The following is a 19,245-nucleotide window of genomic DNA, read 5'->3' as shown; positions in this document are numbered from 1 at the left end:
TGCAGATATTTAAATATATCTTTTCATGGGACAACACTGACAAAATGACACAATGAAAAGTAGTCTGTGTGCAGCTTATATAATAGAGTTCATTTACTTTCCCCTCAAAATAACGCAAAATATAGCCATTAATATCTAAACCCCTGGCAACAAAAGTGAGTACACCCCTTAGAAACTACATCTCTAAATGTCCAAATTGAATACTGCTTGTCATTTTCCCTCCAAAATGAATGCCTCCAAAGATTGAAGAGGTGGGGGGGTGGGGGGGGGGGGGGTCATTCCCACCACCATGCTTGACTGTAGGGATGACACATTTATCTTTATACTCCTCACCTGGTCGCCGCTACACATGCTTGAGACCATCGGAACCAAAAAAATTAATCTTCGTCTCATCAGTGTTAGGTTTTGTGTTGGTTTTTTCATAGTGTGACTTGTCCCTGTGATTACCCATTGATTTCTGTATTACCCACCTGTTCCTTGTTGTCTCGTTACCCCCTTGTCTGCATGTGTGTGTATATAAGCACCCAGTTTCTTTTCACTCCTTGTTGCGTCATCGTCAAAGTCTATGTCAATCCCCATGTGCTCGTCAGTGTTCTCAAGTTTTCTCCGTCCAAGTCCTTGTGTTCCTCGACGTAAGTTTTTGATATCAAGCCTTTTGTTAGTGACCTGAGTTTTGTTTGTTTCTGTCTTTTTTGGATCCCCACAATATTGGTTGATACTTTGTTTTTTGTTAGCCTTAATTAAATCATTTTGCACTGCCGGTCTGCCTCCCTGCTTACTTTTCCCTGCATTTGGGTCCACACAACCTGCCTGCCCGTTCTTCCTGACAATCAGACCATAGGACATGGTTCCTATAATCCATGTGCTTTGTTGACATGTCTTCAGCAAACTGTTTGCGGGCTTTATTGTGTACCGTCTTCAGAAGAGGCTTCCTCCTGGAGTGACTAGCCATGCACACCAATTTGATGTAGAGTACGGCGTATGGTCTGAGTACTAACAAGCTGATGCTTATGACCATACTTAAGGTTAGGTTATAATATATAATATATATAATACATTACTTAACATTAATTCACATATACATTACTGCATTAATAAATAGTTATAATCAGGGGTGTACATTTTTTTTTTTTTTTTTGCCCAGGTTCTCAGAGGAGGACCTGGAGATGTGACTTGGTCCTCATTGAGCTTGAGAGCCGACCCGCCTGATGCAATAAAATTATGACAAGCTTTACTTAGAGCCAATTACCTTTAATGAATTATATTAACAATTAATGCTTGATTATCAACTGGCACAACAAAATTGCCATTACTTCGAAGCTAAATGTAAAGAAATAAACAGGGGTGCGTATATTTTTTTTGCCTCCCACATTAACTCCAAGCCTTTGTAAAAGTGTGATGTCCTCCTCATAAGAGCTCATTGAACATGCATGTTTAGCTTTTTGAAATGCGAGCAAAAACACGTTTGTCAGTGCAAGGCGCTGTTCTTCATTAACTTTATTCCTCCACTTGTCCATAGGGCGAGTGGGGTCCTGTCTGACATCGATAGTTTGCTTAATTGCCACATGCTCTGTTTTTTCGTGCTTTTCAAAGATTGGATGGCTGAAATTCTTTGAACCTACATAAAATGCTCTGCTCTTATCAGCGGCATTGGGATTCTCACGGCAAATTTATACCACATTTCCGTGCGAGCATCATTTGCTTCTAGCCATGCAGCCACTTTTCAGCAAAAGTCCTTTTTTTCGGTCGCTCCGGTGACGTCTCTGTCGTCTGTCTGTTTTTTGACGGAGGTGGAGGAACACGGAAATAATTACTCAGTGGGGCCTGCCTCTTTGACATTTTGAGAAGTGATTTTCTCGTGTCCGCCGCAAATACAGTGGTCAGCCATCGGTACGCAAAAGCGTATGGAAGCCGTTGAGGGCCAGCGCATTTGTCTACGTCCAGTACGCATGCGCGCATGCGGACCACTTCTGTGCACCCCTGGTTATAATGTATACTGGAATTAGTAAGTGATTATGTTATTTAAAAATGAGAAACAATGCTCTGTGAGTCCTCGGGTGCTGCTAACCTAACCTTAAGTATGGTATTATTTCAAGTGAACGTACCTCATAAGTATTACTTAACCTTAATTAACTGAATGTTTTTTGGCCCCTATTGTAAAGTGTAGCACATGTGTCCCTTAACTAAGAAATGATAAATGTTTAAATTCCCCCCCTTAACCTTTATTAACCATTACTGAATGCTTTTTGGACCCTTACTGTAAAGTGTAGCGTATGTGTCCCTTAACTATGAAATTATAAATGCTTAAGTTGCCCCCCCTTAACCTTTAGTAACCATTACTGAATGCTTTTTGGACCCTCATTGTAAAGTGTAGCACATGTGTCCCTTAACTAAGAAATTATAAATGCTAAAGTTAACAAACCCTAACCCTATATAGGCCTATATATATTTTTAATTTTACCAAACCATTAGTTACTGTCTGTTTATGCATTAACTAATGCACTAACTCATGTTAATTAATGTATTAATAAATGTTATATAAGCAATTATATTAATTATTTTAATATTACTTAAACATTAGTTATGGTCTAAAAATGCATTAACTAATGTTAATTAAGGGACCCTTATTGTAAAGTGTTACCGTGTCATTTTGTCAGTGTTGTCCCATGAAAAGACATACTTAAACATCTGCAGAAATTCGAGGGGTGTACTCACTTTTGTGATACACTGTATGTTAACCCGTTACAACAGTAGGAAAGTTGTTGGTCTGTTTCCCTAGTTGACAGTGTTGAAAGTGGCCATTTGACAAGTTACTGTGTGGTCAATGTAAAGCAACTCTGGTTCATCCATCGCTGTTAATGTAGCAATGAATCATATTCTAATTCATTAAAATCTCTTCTAATGAAAAGCCTAATGTGAAATTACAAGCAGCCCAAGATAGGCTTTGTCCTTGGTACTGTCACCTCAGTACTATATGTCCCGTGGGAGACAGTGAGGGGACAAAAAGAGCATCCTGCAGCACTTTATGAAATCCCACCTCTTGTTCTCCCCTCTTCAGCACTACTGTCAGCCTCCTGACTACTTACAAGCGTAAGCGCACATTCCTCCTATGTGTGCTATGTACATAATAGCAAAATTCAGCAGAGATGAATTATCTTCGCATCCGTCCTTTGGCTCCACTTGGCTCCACATCTCTCACTAATCAAGCAGTTATTAAGAAATGCTATAATTCTCTTCTCATGCCAAGAGGATCATCTGTCAGCAGGACGCTCTTCGTAAAAGAGGCGTGTCATCCACCTACTGTGCTAAAGTTTGCACGATATGCTAGGCAAGAAAAAGGTACAACATCAAGTAGAGAATGCAGAGCTGTAGCCAACCATCCCTTAAAAGCCGTGAACTGTACACCAGACTCCTCAGAGAGGAAGCATTCACGCAATGCTAAGAGAGTTAACACACCCTTACCAGCAAGGATGTGATTCCGTAATCCCGTTCTCCACAACTGGCTATCCCATTCACCAAAGAGGCACTTAGGGTTAATGATACAACGCCTTATACTGTAAATGTCCCCAGACCGCTCTCCCATCAGTACCAGCGACTGCAGTCCTGTTCACAATGTTTCCACTGCACCACGACTTGCCCCCCTCCCCTCTACACACGGTCTTCCGACTACCCCCACCTCTGTTTCTTTCAGTCCCCTCCTCCTCTTTCTATCTCTTTCATGGATCCCCCACCCCAACCTCCTCTCCACTTCCCCCGCTCCCTTCCCCACACTCTCTTTCCATCCCTCCCTCCCTCCTCTCCAGTGCTCGGTACTCAGCTGATTTGCGATGCTGCTCACAAGGTGCTGTATGCAGCACTCTGCGTCCCCGTCAATAGCGTGCGGGCAACCCGAATGCATTCACGTGCCTACGGTCAGAGTGTTACTTGCTCAATTGTCATTGTGGTTGTGAGAGCATCAGCCTAACCGTTTATAGGGTAGTCATTTAAATACTATGACATTTAAATCCCCCAGCCCCCAAATAAATCAACTTTAGAGTTGTCCCCACCACATATTTTTGCACCTAAGTTCAATTCCGAGTCACATGATTTGGAGGATCTGCCGATACAAAGTACCGATCCGCAGGGGCTTCACTAGACCTAACAAAAGTCTGGGGCACAGCGGCGCACCGGCGGGTGAGCAAATTCTTTTTATAGCACTTACAGTGGGCCAAATACGTATTTAGTCAACCACTAATTGTGCAAGTTCTCCCACTTGAAAATATTAGAGAGGCCTGTAATTATCAACATGGGTAAACCTCAACAATGAGAGACAGAATGTGGGAAGGGAAAAAAACAGAAAAGCACATTGTTTGATTTTTAAAGAATTTATTTGCAAATCATGGTGGAAAATAAGTATTTGGTCTATACCAAAAGTTCATCTCAATACTTTGTTATGTACCCTTTGTTGGCAATAACGGAGTCCAAACGTTTTCTGTAACCCTTCACAAGCTTTTCACACACTGTTGCTGGTATTTTGGCCCATTCCTCCATGCAGATCTCCTCTAGAGCAGTGATGGTTTGGGGCTGTCGCTGGGCAACACGGACTTTCAACTCCCTCCTCACCCCGTGGCGTCAAAATGATAACAAGAACGGGGAGCAAAAATCCCAGAACCACACAGGAGGACCTAGTTAATGCCCTACTTGAGAGCTGGGACCACAGTAACACAATGCGCCACCAGGGACTCAAATCCTGCACTGCCAGACGTGTCCCCCTGCTGAAGAAAGTACACGTCCAGGCCCATCTGCAGTTCGCTAAAGAGCATTTATATGATCCAGAAGAGGACTGGGAGAATGTGTTATGGTCAGATGAAACCAAAATAGAACTTTTTGGGTTAAAACACAGGTTCTCTTGTTTGGAGGAGAAAGAATACTGAATTGCACCATACCCACTGTGAAGCATGGGGGTGGAAACGTGATGCTTTGGGGCTGTTTTTCTGCAAAGGGACCAGGACGACTGATCTGTGTCAAGGAAAGAATGAATGGGGCCATGTATCGAGAGATTTTGGGTGAAAATCTCCTTCCATCAGCAAGGGCATTGAAGATGAGACGTGGCTGGGTCTTTCAGCATGACAATGATCCCAAACAAACAGTCAGGGCAACAAAGGAGTGGCTTCATAACAAGCATTTCAAGGTCCTGGAGTGGCCTAGCCAGTCTCCAGGTCTCAACCCCATAGAAAATCTGTGGAGGGAGTTGAAACTCTGTGTTGCCCAACGACAGCCCCAAAACATCACTGCTCTAGAGGAGATCTGCGTGGAGGAATGGGCCAAAATACCAGCAACAGTGTGTGAAAAGCTTGTGAAGAGTTACAGAAAACGTTTGGCCTCCGTTATTGCCAACAAGGGGTACATAACAAAGTATTGAGATGAACTTTTGGTATTGACCAAATACCTTTTTCCACCATGATTTGCAAATAAATTCATTAAAAATCAAACAATGTGATTTTCTGGGTTTTTTTCCACATTCTGTCTCTCATGGTTGAGGTTTACCTATGTTGACAATTACAGGCCTCTCTAATATTTTCAAGTGGCAGAACTTGCACAATTAGTGGTTGACTAAATACTTATTTGCCCCACTGTATCTATCATAAAAAGTCCAGAAATAATGTTTTAAACCATATACAGGTCCTTCTAAAAAATAGCATATTGTGATAAAGTTCCTTATTTTCTGTAATGTACTGATAAACATTAGACTTTCCTATATTTTAGATTCATTACGCACAACTGAAGTAGTTCAAGCCTTTTATTGTTTTGATATTGATGATTTTGGCGAAAAAGTCCAGAAAAAAACAAAAATCCCTATCTCAAAAAATTAGCATATCATGAAAAGGTACTCTAAAGAAGCTGCTAACCTAATCATCTGAATCAACGAATTAACTCAAAACCCCTGCGAAATATTCCTGAGGCTTTTCAATGAAGCTAGCTATCAGGATATTTTGGAGCACTTCATGCTTCCATCTGCTGAAAAGCTTAATGGAGATGAAGATTTCATTTTTCAGCACGACCTGGCACCTGCTCCCAGTGCCAAAACCACTGGTAAATGGATTACTGACCATGGCATTACTGTGCTCGATTGGCCTGCCAACTCTCCTGACCTGAACCCCATAGAGAATCTGTGGGATATTGTGAATAGGGAGTTGAAAGACACCAGACCAAACACTGTGGATGAGCCATCCTCCACAACACCTCATCAGTGCCACAGGCTGATTGCCTCCATGCCACGCCGCATTGAAGCAGTCATTTCTGCAAAAGGATTCCCGACCAAGTATTGAGTGCATAGCTGATATAATTAATTGAAGGTTGACTTTTTTTGTATTAAAAAAACACTTTTTTGTATTGGCCGGTTGAAATATGCAATTTTTTTAAGATAGGGATTTTTGTTTTTTCTTGACTTTTTTGCCAAAATCATCAATATTAAAGGGATTCTCTGTTTTTCAGACAAGTAATTCTTAAAATATAAATGTTAGTGTGAGTTATAATAAGTTGGTATTAAAACTCCTCTTAATGTTTTGTTTTAATAAAGTTTGTAAAATTATATTTAAAACTATAATTAAAATTTATTTTATAAATATTATTTATTTATATAATATTAAAAGTGATAGGTCGCCATTCTTGTTACGTCGCAGTGCGTGACGTCACTGGTCCCGTTGCCGAAATTCCAGCGTGTCACTCGTTAGGTTTCCCAACATGTCGTCAGTTCTACCCCTCCTATTTGAACCAGATCTGAAAAGTGAAGAGCAGAACAGCACTGTCGGTCGTTCACAAGACGAGCTTCAGGGAAAAATGCGTTCAGCAAATACCTGATACGACAAAAGTTGGGCAAAACTGGTGATGCGAGAGAGTGCTGTTGGGAACTCCGGTTGGGAGCGAGAGTGTATGCTGTTGGGAACTCCGGTTTTATTAGCAGATATTCAAGGTAAGCATATTGCGTTTTCAAACTTATCTCAATATGATTATGTAGATTGTTAGCATCCAGAGCTGTCGTGTGCTTTACATACAGTACAGGCCAAAGAGCACACCTTGTGTAACCCATGTCTTGTACATTGTAACACGTGGTAGCTAGGATATGTGTATAAAAGTACCAAAAAGGGGAGAAGCTTCCACTTATGCACATTTATTCACAAAAAATAATATTTCCACCTTGACCACTCTTCACTCGGGAGCTCAGCAGTACGCAAACACGCGTTCCCTGACGAACTCCCAACATTGTTGTAAGGTCCACGTCAGAGTCACTGTCGTCACTGTAGCGTGCCATAGTGCTTTAATTATTTAGAATGATTTGGGGAAAACTCCCACGAAGAATAGTCAACAAAAAAGATAGCAATAGTAATCCAAATCCGTGTTTTTTACTCACTCGAAGATCCAGGAATTAGACCGATACCATGGCAATGTCGCAGCCGCGATTAGGCTAGCCTGGTACTCCAGACTCACCGCTGTTCCAGCTATTGAGTCTGGCCACCATTAAGCGGATAAAATTTCCAGGGGCGGAGCAAGCCACACCAAACAGACAGCGGAGTGGACCAATCAGCGACGGGCGGGACGAGGGACTTGCGCGCGGAGGTAAACATACGAGGAGAGCGGAGTTTATTCAACATGGCTCGCGCGAGACAGACTGTTGTCAATGAGTTGTGTCGATGTGTTTTTGGTAATTTAAAACATTTTACCGTGGATTGGAACATATTCTCGGCTCTCCTGTTCGCCATCTGTGTTGTTGCGGAGACGACTTCCGACGCGGAAGAGTGACGTTGCTCGTTAAGTACACGTCACGCAAATACACAAATCTGATTTGTCGATTGATTTTGTACTTGCTCGAGAGGCCGTTAATGGGCTGGGTCCCAGACTATACTCTCAGTGTTTGAAAAACACAGGGAGAAAAGTCTGGCCGTGCCAGGCAACAATTAGGCCGTCGATTCCACAAAATAGACTGATCCGAAAAGCCGCTGTGGGACCGACGAATCAAAAAAATGGACAGATCCGAAACCAATATTGCAGACGCAGTGGGACCATTAGATCCAGAAAATAGACGGATCCCTTACTTGACTGAGGATCCAGGAAAAATGTTTGGGCGCTAGTTGTAACGCGTGGTGGGTAGGATACATGCAAACATGGCGCCAACTAACGGTCAAAATATGGACTAAATATTATAAAATATTGCCATTGATTTAACATTTTATGTGTTTCTAACAACATATTTTAGTACAAGAGAACAATTGTGGTTTATTAGAGCCTACATGTATTTAAGTTAGAGGATCACTTTAAAACAATAAAAGGCTTGGACTACTTCAGTCATGTATAATGAATCTTAAAATATACGAAGGTCTAATGTTTATCAGTACATTACAGAAAAAAAGGAACTTTATCACAATATGCTAATTTTTTTAGAAGGACCTGTATAATCAAACCAAAATACATGTTTCTGTAAAAAAGTGACATTTTTTGTTTTTCAGCCATCAGTATTCAAAATCAGAATTGCCATATCCCTTGTTGATAGTCGATTCACCTCTGCTCATGCTCATCAACTTCCAGTTCTCCTTCACCTCTTTCTACATTCTGCTGCTCTACGTTGGACAGAAATGGGGATAAATCACTGTAACTGTTATGTAATTATTATTCAGTGTTTCTCAACTGGTAGGTTGTGGCCTAAACTTGTTTTATGTTGCATAGGTGGGTTACCTAGCTTACCCCTCTCATTTCTCCTTGCAGATTTATCCTTGCTGCGAGCAAATAACTTTCTAATATCCATTTGCAAGAGTAATGCTGTAAGCGCATATAGTTACTACAATTACAACCACAGGGTGAGCCAAAGCAACTTAACAATCCAATAAAACCAAGAGTGATGGAATAAAAATATTTTATTCATAGTAATTGCAACCTTAAAACATGCAATTTTAGAAACAATTATAGAATATTATTTTAAAATGTACTCTTTTAAATAGTGTCATCCTGCATGAATGCATTCTTGAAATCGGCTGTTGACCACTTAAAAAAAAAAAAAAAAAAAAAAACGGGATTTTTGGGCGCATTAACACTTGGGCTGCAGCTATCGATTGTTTTAGTAGTTGATTAATCGATGAAATAGTTCAAATAATCGAGTAATCAGATAAGGACCATAAAAAATTAAAATGCCTGAGCTGAGCCTCAAACTGTATGAAAAAAAAATCAATAAACGAGAATCTAAGTACAGCAAAAAACAATTGGCTAACTTACATAGCAAAATTCCACTAGCTTAAATGCTATAATATGCTAACATTTTTTACATTGCTCTTAACAAACAGTTCAGACACATAGACATATTCCCACAAAAACAAAAACAAAAACGCTAAAAAAAAAAAAAAAAAAAAAAAAAAAAAAACTATATATACCTATAAACTAAATTACAAATGCATCAAAAATAACATTAGCTCAAACAAAAACTTAGCTTATGTTGGTCTTAACAGGGAGCAGCTGGGTTCAGCCATGTGAAATGAGTTATGTCACATTCACTGTTGCCTCCATAGGACCGTGTATCCACACAAATCAATAAAAGTAAATGCAAACACTTTCAAAACAAACCATTAAAACACCACTTTAATTAAACGAATACTCAAGGCAGCAAAATGTAATTCCAATCTCTATTCTTATAGGATTACTCGATTTAATTGATTAATTGTTGCAGCACTAATTGACACACATGAGCAAGTGGCAGCACTGCGAGAAATTGACCTTGAGCAAGTAAACAATGTGCCATTTTAGTAGCCATTGTGAATTCAGGATGAAATTCACTGTATTACAGCTCAGATGATGAATCTGAGGAATCTCAACAGCAGATTTCAAGAATGCATTTGTACAGGAGGACGCCGTTTGAAGGACGTTTCTTAAAAAGTGAAAATTCCATCAATGTTTCTTAACTCATTTGCTCCTAAAAAGGAATAAATTTGTTCTATTTTTAATAGTTTCAGTGTCCCAAAGACGTATTTATACGTCTCATACGTTTTTTTTTTTTCTTTCATAAGAGACATCTCTGGGTTCTGATTCAACTAAGCTCCAAAGCATGAAGGTGAAAATCCATTTTAAAGCAATAAAACTGGGCACTGGAGGGCAGTAGTGCATTTGGTAAGACCCGCAACCCGATTCAACAGCAACGAACGGCGGAGCCGCATTGTCAGAGCGCTGATGGAAGGATGCCAGGCAGCTGACGACCAAGCAGAACAACCGAGAGGACGCCCGGGATGCCAGGCGCTGGACGATCGAGCAGAACAACCGGGACCACCAGGGCAGCGGAAGATGCCGTTGAGTCCGCACAGAGACTCAAAAAAATCCATCTTTATGAGACAGGCGGGGATGACGGAAAAGTTTACCCGTCTGTCGCGGAGACAACCGCATCATCTCTCAGTTAGTTATGTGTAAATAAATTGTTACTTTGCTTTTAAAATCTCAATTTGTCTTGTTGTTTGTTATTTTGTAAAAGGAAGATGTTTGGGATGTAGCTAAAGCAAAAAATAGCCGTGTTAAAGTCAAAGTTATGTTTGAAATGTATGCTTTCACAAAAAGCTCAATTTCTCAGTTTTTTCATCAGAAATTGGAAAATTGCTCAAACTAAGCAATTTTCTAATGCTGATGTCTAAACAATGGAAAAAGATATGAACTTACTTTTTTTGTCCTGCTGAAAGAAAAAGTCAAAAGTCAAATCTTTCTTTTGGTGGGTTCCATGTTTATGTAGCAATAGAATTTTCTGTGGGCCTTGCAAAATCAGTCAAAATCCAGTAAAACGGCTGGGAGCGAAGGGCCTTGCTCCGGTGAAAATGGCAAGGAGTGAATGAGTTAAAAGTTCCTGTTTTTTTTATTTTTTAGGGGGGGGGTCACCTTGTATATGGATCAATATTGTCTACTTATGGATTGACATTAGCTCCATGTACTGGATGCATAACGCAGCCATTACCTCTACTAATACTGCGCCTTATAATGCAGTGCGCCCTATATATGAAAACAGTTTTAAAATAGACTACCGTAATTTCCGGACTAAAAGCCGCTACTTTTTTTCCTCATTTTGAATCCTGCGGCTTATAGTCCAATGCGGTTTATTTGTTGATTTATTTGGGTTAATAGGTAACACTTTATTTGACAGTGTCGTCATAACACTGTCATAAGACTGTCATAATTTTGACATGACACTATAATGGGCATTACTGAATGCTTATGTCATTAAGTGTCATCCATTTATGTCCAGCTTGGCTTACATCCATTCAAAAGTGTGACAATTTGCCAGATAACACTAAATGACATCTGTTATAAGCATTAATTAATGCTCATGACAGTGTCATGTCATAGTTATGATTGTTTAATGAGTCTTATGGCGCCACTGTCAAATAAAGTGTTACCAAATACCATAACTAGCAATTAATGAAACAACTAGAACAGTAACTGAAGAAATAATTCGCACAGAACATGAATTTTGATTGTTATTTACATAAGTAGCGCTGCAATGCATGCCAGGAGGCAGGCTGGACAACAATAGTGTTTACAGCAGGTGGCAGCAGAGGTTGAATGTCTCCCCCAAGGGAGCAGTGATGGCCAATTGAAGCTTCTTGAGGAAATGAATCTTTGGCTGCAAAGCTTCATTGTTTCATGGTGGTTCATTTGGTCTTATGACAGTCGTATGATACTGCTGTCAAATAAAGTTTTACCAGTTAATATCTTTTGGTGTAAATATCCCAGAATACAGTGAGGACAGCTGCGGCTTATAGTCCAGCGCGGCTTATTTATGAACAAATGTCGTTTTCGTGCCAAATTTGGTGGATAGCGCCTTATAGTCAGGTGCTCCTTATAGTGCAATAATTACGGTATTTATTAAAGGTGCGTCTTATACGCCGATGAGCCTTATAGTGAGGAAAATACGGTACTTCACATTTCAAGTCAGATGACTTTGGCTTTTAATTCATATTTTTGGTGTTATTTCTATATCTTTTTTTTTATTGTTATTGTTTTAACTGTCTTGATGCTTCAATGTCATTTTTATGTATCATATTATTGGTGTTTTTGTTTATTTATGTGATGTATAACACCTTGAATTACCTTACAGTACTTTATAGTAAAAATACTGTATATTTGCCTTGCCTTGCCTGGTTTTAAAATGAACTGGAAAATGAACAGTTTTACACTGAGCACAGAGTAACTTTGCTATATTAAAGGAGCCGTATGTACGAACTGCGCTTCAATTATTTGTTAACTGGCTGCAGTATTTCAATTAACATTAAGAAACATGTTTTTTGGAAATACTTCTAACTAGGGTATGATACGATATGATTTGCGATACAGTACTAACGATAATGATAATCTCAAATTATGGTGATGCATAATGACGGTGAACAGGGATTTGTTTTGTTTTTTTGTGGTTTTTTTGCAGGTCTAAGTTAATCAAGAGGTTTGAATGGAAACATTTTTGTGGGAGTTGAATGTGCAGTTGGAAATGAATGGAGGCACTGGATAAAAGGAGTTCAATTAAATGACACTGAGATAATAAGATATGAAGAAGACAGTCATTTGCTGACTGCTTACCACAGAATCAGTCGGTTTCCTGCTGTCTTCACACATTTATCTGTATCATGTTTGGACTTGCACTACATTAGTCATTAGAGTTTGAATTCACAAGCACAGCACAAATGTAAACAGGGTAAATGGTGCATATAAAGCAGCTTTTGTATGGATACAATCAAACAACAAGCTCATATTATGGGCATTTTGTTATTTTTTTCATAAAAGAAAAGAGTCTGGCTTTTAAAGTTGAAAATCTTTAAATATTGAGACTCAAGCAGTACAATCAGCCAAATGCCACTTTTTCTGTTACTGTGGATAGGACATGTGACTGTATAAATCTGTTGGCCTAATGACACAACGTGACACACTCATTAGCTTCCACTTGGGGTGGAACACTGTGTCACCGGGCATGATCATTGTCCCTTTAGTGAATCACCTTCCTTATTGGTCAGAAATGGGCACTTAGGCCAGAAATCAATGAAATCATAATCACTTAGAAAGGAAAAGCTTTTTGTAATTTCCAAACATATAACTGCAGATCGTGGAAACTAATATATCTCTTGCCCATGGGCCATATTGAATTTCTCTTTGTAGGGGCCAGGTGTTGTTAAGAAAGTCATGTTTGATTATTTTTAAAGGGTACCACGGATGGAAAGACATGTAGTTCTTAAAAGATTAAGGTTAGTACCAGTTATAAAAATTTTGATATTATAAACCCTCTTAATTTTTTTCGTTTTAATATACCGTATTGACCCGAATATAAGACGGCCCTGATTATAAGACGACCCCCTCTTTTTCAAGACTCACATTTGAAAAAAGACTTTTTGAACACCAAATTAATTTTTATACAGAAAATAACAGTACATCCGAAACAAATGATTATAAAAATATATTTGAGAGAAAAAGCATGTTATTTTGCCTCGTTCAAATATTAATATCTGAACATTTAAATATGTCAACTAAAGTGCAATCACATTCGTAAATCAATGGCTTCTGGTTTTTGAAATGGAAATAAACCAATCTATTTTGATAAAAATAACAAAATTGCAATAACTGTATTAACCATCAAAGTGAAGTCTAACTGTAACTGTAGTCTTGAAACAAATCTGAATAAGGAAAAACATTGCAATAAAATAATGCAAACTGGTTAAACTTGAGAATAGTTGAGATCTATTCATGACAGAACATTGCTTCAATTATATCTGGCGCCATCTAGCGTCGTAAATGGGTATAATGTCTAGACCGCGAATATAAGACGAACCCCTCTTTTTCAGTCCTATTTCAATGCAAAAACACTGTCTCATAATCGGGGCGATACGGTAATTTGTAAAATTTTAAATAGAAAAATAAACTAGTAGCTCGCCATTGTTGTTGACGTAGAAGGGCGGTGACGTCACATGGCCACACTGCCGTACACCACAGTGCCACTCTTTAACTTTAAGGTAGTGATTTAAATAAACCACAAGGGGTCAATGGCGAGTTTTAGATTAATAAGAAATCAAGCCAATGAGGGCGTTTTGTCCCTCAACTGACGCCGTAGTTTTCTGTTTAGTGCGGGTCCATTGTAATCTACGTTCATTTGAGTTTTGTCGTCACAACAAACAAGACTCCTGATAATGGCTCCCAGCATCATAGTTTGTATATTGTGACTAAATTGTGCCATCCAGTGTATTTGTTGAGCTAAACGAGTTGCTAAAATGTTTGAATAGAGTGTGACCAAAGTCTGAGTAAGGTTTATGTGTATCTTGCATATCTATTTTGATTGTGAATTTGTGAACAGTTCTCTTTGCATTTTTGTTTAACTGTGTGAGATTTCTTTTTGTGAACATTATTGTTTGAGAGAAATGATTATTTTTGTTGTATTTTCATGATATGATACTTATGTTTGTTGTGACGGAGTTGCCGAAGTTTATGCCAATAAACGGCGCGGCCTAAGCTGTGTCTACCCCCAATTCTCTCAGCCTACACCCACTGTGGATTAAAGGAAAACTACAGCATCAGTGAAAGGACATAACGTACTCATTGGCTTGATCCCTAATTAATTTGAAACTCGCCATTGACACTTTGTGGCGTATTTAAATCACTACCTTACAAAATTAAAGAGTGACAGGTTGTTGTTTTTTTTTTGTTTTGTTTTTGTTTGTTTTTTTTATGTTGCCTTCCACCCTGCAGATCTCTTGCACACCCCCATACTGGATGTAACCCCAGACCATGATTTTGCCACTACAAAACTTCACTGTTTTCTGAGTGAATCTCAGATCCATGCAGGCTCCAGTAGGTGTCCTGCAATATTTGCGGCGACTCTAGTGTAATTCAGTGGAAGATTCATCTGAAAAATCTACTTTTTGCCACTTTTCCAGTGTCCATCCTTTTGACAGGCTTTGGGCCTTGGCAAATGCCACACGTTTTTTTAATTGTCTGCACCCTGAGAGATCTGCAGGGTGGAAGGCAACATAAATAGTCTGAAATATCAACAAATCTTAGCTGCCTCTTACATTCCTAACCATGAAAAGGGACAAATTCTGCAGCAGGATGGTGCTCCATCGCATACTTCAATCTCTCCCTCAAAGTTCCTCAAGGCAAAGAAGATCAAGATCCTCCAGGACTGGCCAGCCCAGTCAACAGACATGAACATAATTGAGCATGTCAGGGGTAGAATGAAAGACGAAGCATGGAAGAAGAAACCCAAGAATGTTGATGAACTCTGGGAGGCATGCAAGAATGCGTTCTTTGATGTTCCTGATGACTTCATCCATAAATTGTATGAATCCTCGCCGAACCGCATGGATGCAGTCCTTCAAGCCCATGGAAGTCATACAAAATATTAAATTTGGATCTCACAGCACGACTACTTAATTTGCTTATGTTATGTGACATATTTTTGTATTTGAAGTACATTTTTTGTTCAATTTTCACACTACTTTCTGTAGGCGACAAAACTTTTGTCTTGCCAAAATTTGACCTTTATGTCTTCATTAAATGATAAATCTTTTTTCAGTGAAAAAAATATATTTTTGTACATATTCAACATCATTTGGGAGGGTCTGAGCAATTTCTGAAACCAATTGAATAATTAAAAGTCAGGTTATTAGCAATTGTTTCTACAAAATGGATAAGCGGCAAGACTTTTGTCAGAGACTGTAAGACCTGAGAAGCTGGACCACAACTTGGCAAGTGAAAGCTAGCAGCCGAAGCCGGGAACTAATGTGGAGCACACGACGCTACAACGGCTAAGCTAACTGGACAGTCGGCGAGTAGACTATTACACAAAGTTAAAAAACGCAAAAAACTTGGCTGTTGTTAATCCTACGTTAGCATTACCACTGAGGACTGTGCAACATTGCTGTCAATGAAGGTGGTTTCAACGCCAAGTAGGGGCAGATGTTAGAGCGTATCAATGACATTGTTTGAATAGCTGTTTGCTGATGTCTCCGCTGTGGATTGAGAGGCCTGTGGTGGGGTTGGGATTAAAGTATGGACATCCATATGTACAGTATGTAATTGGCAATGAACAGAGATAGGGTTGCCAATAGTCGGGGATTGGGAGGGACAACCCAGTTAGGGCCGGCGGTACCAAACAGAACTTCCTAAATTCCGTTGTTCCACTCTAAACAGAGGTGAATTTCATTCATTGTATTTTGACTGCACAGATATAAGCATGCCAAGATCCTAAACCCCATAGTTGGGCTATTCATCCATGACCATCACCTCACATTGCAGCCTGATAATGCACAACCCCATGTTTCAGGGATCTGTACACAATTTTCAATTATCCATTATTATACCAATCAGTTGTTCACGTGCCTTGTGGCGTAACAGGTTGTCTGATCCGCTCTTTCCAATGAATGAGCTGGCCTTTGATATTTTGATTTCTTAAGAAAACTTATTTTACAACATTACAGTAAATCTCTCAATCCAGAGTTTGACCATGATTGCAATCCGAGGAATGTCTCTACTTGAGATGGAAATGAACCACTGATACTAGAGTCGAAGAAGAGTTTTTGGGGATTTTGTTCTTGGGGATATTTTGTTTAAGAGTGTAAGTGAGTTTCAAACACATCGGTACATCATGATTGGGGTAAATCCTTTGAGTTACTATGAGAAATCAACTGCTATGGTAACCCCCTCATTCCATTGTTTTTCTGTCCTCAAGCCTCAGGTGTCGTGGCTTTTCTTCTTTTAGTAGATTTGACAAAGGCCTAGATTGGATAGCCGCACTTACCTGTAGAAAGAGCTTTCCTAACCGAAGTCTGCTCCTTTTGTATTCCACTGTCATTGATTGGAATTTACTCGGCTCTATCTTTAAGGGAACTGATTAGGGATGTGCACGACTAGTCGTGTAATCGTTTAACCGCTTATTCATAATCAGTGTTGTTAATCTTACTTTAAAAAAGTAATTAATTACAGTAAGAAATTACTTCTCCAAAAAAGTAATTGCGTTAGTAACTCAGTTACCTGAATGTAAGAGTAATTAGTTACTTGGCAAAGTAACTGGTGATAATTTTCATGTTTTTTTTTTGTTTTTGTTTTGTTTTTTTTTAATAAAAAATAAAAAATAATCTAAAAAAAAAAAAAAAACAGGTCACACAATGTGAAGTTTAAAGGGTTTTTAGGACAATTGGCCCCAGCCCAATTCTGTACCCTAAACTTAACTAGACACATGGGTATTGCGATAACTAGATAGTAACCTTTGCTATGTGAGGAAGTCATTTAATGTTGTGAATCAACCGTTAAAGTTGTTAAAATTGCTCCCGTTATTGCATTAGTTCCCTTGTGTCTACTTTCGACATGTGTAAGTTTTAAAACTGTTTCATCATTTAAAAACAGATTTAATGTAAGTCAAGTTTTGCCGATTTAGGAGCATTTTGATAGAAAAGTTACTTAGGTTCGCTAGGAAGGTTCTCTACAACAGAGCCTTCCTGAGAAGTCTTCTGCTTTAAGATGGCGGCTGTTTACTAACGCATCTAGTTCTTTTTACATGTTGCTAATGCCGCCGTGTCTGTCATTTGCATCTAGTTCTGTATATATGTGATATCTACCATAGCATCATGTGCGCGTAGTTTGTAGGCAATCGGCTACAGTCAGGTATTATTGGAGCCACCTAGCATAGTAGCATCCCGACTCCTGCTCTGCTCTCTCATCTCGGTGAGTTCGTCTCCCACAGACTTTTCTCGCATCAGTCAACCAACATAGTAACGTATAGTAACGCACGCCTTTCCCGCCTCAGTAACGGTAACGGCGTTGCCAAGATGAGAAAAGTAAGTAATTAGATTACTCACTACTGAAGAATATAAGACCGTTAGTAATGCCGTTATTAAAAACACTTTTCATAATTAAACTCTTTGTATTTTACTGGTCGGTTAAACGCAGCATCATGCATCGACTTGAACGCCTTTCAGACATACCATGAACTCCGGTTAAGTCCCAAAATTTAAACGGGTAACCCCCATGTTCGAAAGCAATTTCCCGGGTCGACTGACACGGACATTAACCGGTCGCATCCTAATATAATGTCCGGGACTTCACGGTGACACGGCATGCATGAAAGCAGCCGGTTAATTCCACGGTCACAGTGCGAAGGCCGATGACGTAAAAATCATCGCAGGTACGTTTTTCTCTTTCTTCGCAGTAAAATGAAAACCGGTAAACAGACATCGCAATTGTTAACATGGCAAACTGAAAAGATAGCAAAATTAAACTGAAAACATAACAAAATTAATTTGCTACTGAATCTTAGAACCGAGGAAGAGACAGCCCATGGTCTATCTTTGGAAATGTGTGGTTTATTTTGTTTATTTTATTTTTTTAAATTTTATTTAATCTTTATTGATGGAGTTGATGGAGCTGCATGACAGTACAGGATGTCCCCATAATCAAGAACAGAAACAAAAGAAGATAATACAATGGTTTTTCGGTGAGATGTTGACAGACAGCCTTTGATTCTATACAGGAAGCTAGGTTTAAATTCAAATTTACGGATTAGATGATGAATACGAGTTTTGATCACGTCATTTTCAAAGTATCGGAATCGGCAAAAAAATATCGGATATGTCTTTATTAAAAATATATATATATTTTAATTAAATCGTTTTCTAATTGTATGAACGTTACAGACAAAATGTCTCACACTCATCCAGAATCTTTAGTTTTGGCTTAAAGTAGGGTTATCAAATTTATCGCGTTAACGGCGGTAACTAATTTTTTTTAAACTAATCACGTTAAAGTATTTAACGCAATCAACGCATGCGCTGCACGACACACTCACGAAATGTCGCGCTCAATCTATAATGGTGCCATTTTACCTATATATAGAGCTTAAAGGCAGCGTAAATTGAGTGAATTTTGGCAGCCTTTAGAGGCTTTTTTTAATTGGCCAAAGCCTTACAATCCCTCTCTCAACAACTAGAAATATCGTGAGAAAGCAATGTGGGGAAGAAAGGTAGTAGTTGATCTTTTTCTTAACACCCTATGTTATTTCCCAACGCAGAGAAGATACATCAATTGGTGCCACTTTACACAGTCATGGTTGCACTTCCCATCATGCATTTGGGCGGAACAGTTAAATGGCTGCAGTATCATTTACTGAAAGCTCAAAAAATACACTAGATGGCAATATTTAGTCACAATATACAAAGTCACATTTATCCTTTAAGAATTACAAGTCTTTCTATCCGTGGATCCCTCTCACAGAAAGAA

At 39.0% G+C, this 19,245-nt stretch overlaps 1 protein-coding gene across 3 annotated transcripts in view; it reads right to left on the bottom strand.

The window, feature by feature from the left end:
• LOC130912138 (synaptotagmin-2-like) overlaps nucleotides 1–19,245 on the bottom strand; it is a 250,785-nt gene that overhangs the window by 104,125 nt on the left and 127,415 nt on the right. The window contains exon 1 of one of the 3 annotated variants that reach the window (XM_057830002.1): nucleotides 3,463–3,627. The exons of the other annotated variants lie outside the window; for them this stretch is intronic. The gene's annotated coding sequence lies outside the window, so the exon portion shown is untranslated. Of the gene's footprint in view, nucleotides 1–3,462; nucleotides 3,628–19,245 lie in introns of those variants that run through there. 3 annotated transcript variants of the gene reach the window in all.

The sequence above is a fragment of the Corythoichthys intestinalis genome, chromosome 2 (genome assembly GCF_030265065.1).
Source record: "Corythoichthys intestinalis isolate RoL2023-P3 chromosome 2, ASM3026506v1, whole genome shotgun sequence".
Taxonomy (NCBI): domain Eukaryota; kingdom Metazoa; phylum Chordata; class Actinopteri; order Syngnathiformes; family Syngnathidae; genus Corythoichthys; species Corythoichthys intestinalis.
The sequence above is the reverse complement of the archived record's forward strand: the minus strand, read 5'-3'. Positions and strand labels throughout refer to the sequence as shown.